Raw genomic sequence first — 3,937 nt, 5'->3', positions numbered from 1 at the left:
GCCGGTAAGTATCTCAGTGCTTCGTCATTATGGTCAGGATTTCAAATTTGACTGTACTCTTTTTTGGCATAATTCATTAAGAATGTCATTACCAGCCAGTGTGCTTGCATACATTTGTGCTTCTATTTAGATCACTTAGGGACAGGGATGTGTTGCCTTTGATATAAGTAGTAGCTTGTTTCCAGAACATGAGCCATATGGTGCAGTCCCAAATACAACAGTGTTATCCAAAGAAAGTGTTTGCTTATTTCTTAGAGTTTCTGGCAAATTTGTAGCTTTACTAATGAGTTTGGCACAGTTGGATGGGAGCATACATATAGCAAGGTCTTAATTGAGGACTCCATTTAGATATTTCTACTTAAGCTCTTTAAAGGCAAGGTGCTCTTTAAAAATATCTGCGGTGCTGGTACTCACATTAGTACTTAATTTGGATGGATATTCTCGTTAAAAAAAGTTTTTGACAAAATATTTTGCACAGCCATTTATCCAAATATTTGGTAAGCTTGTTTTATAGTCCCATGTTAGTTTTCTTGAATATACAATTATTGTGTATGCTAAAATAAGGATAAGGGATAGAGTTGAGTTCTACTTTCAGAGAACATGAAATGCCACAAATATTGGTTACCATACTTGGCTATTTTTCTGCAGAGTTGTTAGTACTTCTTGAGGAAGTTTAGAAGAAAATCTCACATACACCTTTACTTTCAAAAATGGGAAAAAGAGACTGCCAATCAACCATTACTAACATTTTCATAGCTTATATGATTAAAGGGAGTGAAATAAGACTAATATTTTTTCACTTAAGATTTCATAATTAGACAAGTTGAATTAAGTTTAAAAAATCAGTTTGAAATTGAAAGTGATTTTGACCACACAAGATTGTTCTCTTTAAAGATTTAAAACGCTTTTGGCCTTTTAATTAAGCTAAAAATCTATTTACTTTGTGATTATTATCCTTTGATCCTAGTATTTAGTGTCCAAATTCGTCTTTTTTTTTTTTTTTTTTAAAGACGTGCACTTAAGAGTCCAATAATGATGCATGCAGGCAGCAGGATAGTGTTTCGTTCCATTATGTAGTTGCTTATACACAGTGTTGGAACAAAGAAATGTTGTTAGTTTTTCAAATTATATGTTCATTTCACCACAAAGTGCCCATTTTTATATATATTTGAGGACTATTTTTAAAATAAGTTTATGTTGGAGGTGATTTCAGAAATATAGTCAAAATATATTGTTGACATCTTGACAAGCATCTTGAGATTCCTTGGGTTTTTTATTTTAATGTGTTCTTTACCATAGAAGATGGTTTAAAGTTCATTTTTTGTTTATATATTTTTTTTACCTTGGTATTTACACTGTTGAGGCTTTTGGTCAGTTTTTGCTGTTTTCTTTAATTTCTTGGGATGGATGTGTGTATGTTAATGTTTACCAGTTTTGGCTTTGTTTTGTTTTGAAAGAAATCTGCTAATGTTATTAATGTTGCAAAATGTAATACAAAATGTATATGCTCAAAACTTCAGTAGGAACTTTTAAAGAATAAATTATTCGCGTAGTTTAGGAGGTTCAGGTTAGTACCCATAAAATTAGGTTACGTGACAAAAAACTTTGAAATGGTACAGTGTAAAGTTGTTGTAGTGTTATTTTTATGCTAAAGTAAGATATTTGAATATTTTTAAGTACTTAATAAAAAGTTTAGTACTCTACAAAATTTTTTAAAATATCTTTTGTTCAGATGTGGCTGTAAAACAAAGATCATTTCAGTGTTAAACTGCATTTTTTAACTTTAGGTTGGTGGAAATAATTATTTGAGGAAATTTGTGGTGGTGGGGTGGGAGAGTTTATTTACCAAAATAATAAGGTGATAAGGTTCTGGCACAAGTAAAGGTATCTTGGAGGAGGGCTGTATTACTGTGCGTGGAATAACAAGGTTCTGTCCAGCATCTGAGTATTTTCATTCATTTCATTCTTTCATAACGGCCCTTACTATAATGTAGTCTAACCTATTAAGCAACTTGGTCACCTTGCTATGAACCATATCATAGGAAGTCTCTAGCATTGAGATTTCTTTAGCACCTAGTTTGTAACATACACTTTCCCTATTCTTTTTAGTTTAAAAGAATCCAGATTACTGATGCATTTCAGTGATGTTGAATTAGTCCACAATTTTAACCTTACCAAATTAAAACAAATTTAAAAATCATGAAGATGAGTATTGCCCTCCACTCTCCCTTCAAAAAAAGTGCTGAACTTCCCTCAACTGCACAGAAAGCAAAGGGAATTTTAGTAAATATTTCTTCTTTCAAACGTGTAGAATGTTTATTTCCATTCTACTTCCTCCAGAAGAGGCATTTTAGGAAGTGTTCAGTAGTGACTTCTGTTAAATGCCATTCATACTTATACAGTTTGTGTGTGTTAATTTTGCTTTAAATTTGAGTAGAAATTCATATAAAATTGTCTGAGACCTTTGAGCAAACAAAATGAAGCTACAGTGATAAAAACCAAGTTGGTTTCAAAAAAGTTTATTTAGACATTACTTGGCTGTTATACTTCCCTTTTAAAACTGCAATAATTTATATATTTGTATTGCTCTGCTTTGGAACTGTAACTACATATGCTTGTCTACTATTTTTAATTTTACAATAAAATAAATATTTTATTATGTTAGCTTCCGTGGATATTTTTAAGTGTCCATATATTTTCTTTAAATTATTGACCTAAATGAAAAGTTTTTTCACACTTAGGGAGTCTATACTGAGAATTGTTATCTAACAATTTCTTGATTTTTTGTGAGAATCTTTCTTTGATACTTAATACTCCCTCTGTCACAAGAGTTCAGAAGCAGAAAATAAGATTCTTGTGGCTTTCTAGATGTCTGTGCAACTCTTTGATTTGGAGTGTACTTTGCATACAAGAAATACACAGATTTTAAGTGTGTTGTTTGAGTTTTAATAAGTATACAACTTACAGTTGGGCCCCTTTCTAATCTCTTCATTCTCCATTTCCTTTCCACTCTTCTGATCTCTATCACAACAATTTGCATTTGCCTGCCTTAGAACTTGACATAAATGTTATTCTACAGGATGTGCTCATTTGCTTCAGGCTTTTTTCACTTGGCTGCTTTGAAATTCATCTGTATTAATGCAAGGATCAGTAGTTCATTCCCTCTTTTTTAGCTGACTCATCTTGTGTTGTGTGTATTACATTTGTTTATCCATTCATTCTGTTGATGGACATTTGAAGTGTTTCCAGTTTAAGGTTATATGAATAAAGCTGCTGTGAATATTTTTAAATTGGCTTTTAAAGGAATATCAAAATAGAAATTATTCATAATTTCTCATGGTTAGCACTATGAATCTGAATATTTTTTAAATTACATTTTTCCCACAAATGATTTTTAAAGTAAGTTATATACCTTGTGGTAATAATTTAAAACTAGGAAACAGTTGTTCAAGAGATAAGAGGGAGATTACAAAATAAGGGATGTTTGAGAATTGAAACATTTAATGGGTTGCAAAGAATATTGATCATCCTTGAAGGTCTCTTCCAAGTCTAACAATCGAAGTCAGACCACTTTGTTTTCCAGAAGAGGCAATGAAGATCAAGAGTCTGCTTTGGAGAAAGTACTGGAAAGAGCGTCAGACCACAAATGAAGTTGTTCTCCTGTTTAGCGTTAACTACTTTGTGACGTTAAGGAAAATTAATCACTTAAACTTTTCTAAGCCTGAATTCACTAGAGCAAACAGTTGGAAACATGTAAGCCTACTGCTGTTTCATCATCTTTGTTCCTGCCCAGGTTCTGAGCCTTCTTAAGAATTTTCAAATTACTTGTAAAATGATTAGTTCGCCACCCTCTTTTTTAAATGTCATTTTGGGACCCAGAATTCTCTATAGTTGTCTTAGAGACTGGCAAGTAGGTGTGAGTATGTTGAATAGAAAG

The sequence above is a fragment of the Hippopotamus amphibius genome, chromosome 10 (assembly GCF_030028045.1).
Source record: "Hippopotamus amphibius kiboko isolate mHipAmp2 chromosome 10, mHipAmp2.hap2, whole genome shotgun sequence".
Taxonomy (NCBI): Eukaryota; Metazoa; Chordata; class Mammalia; order Artiodactyla; family Hippopotamidae; genus Hippopotamus; species Hippopotamus amphibius.
Note: the sequence above shows the minus strand (reverse complement) of the source record.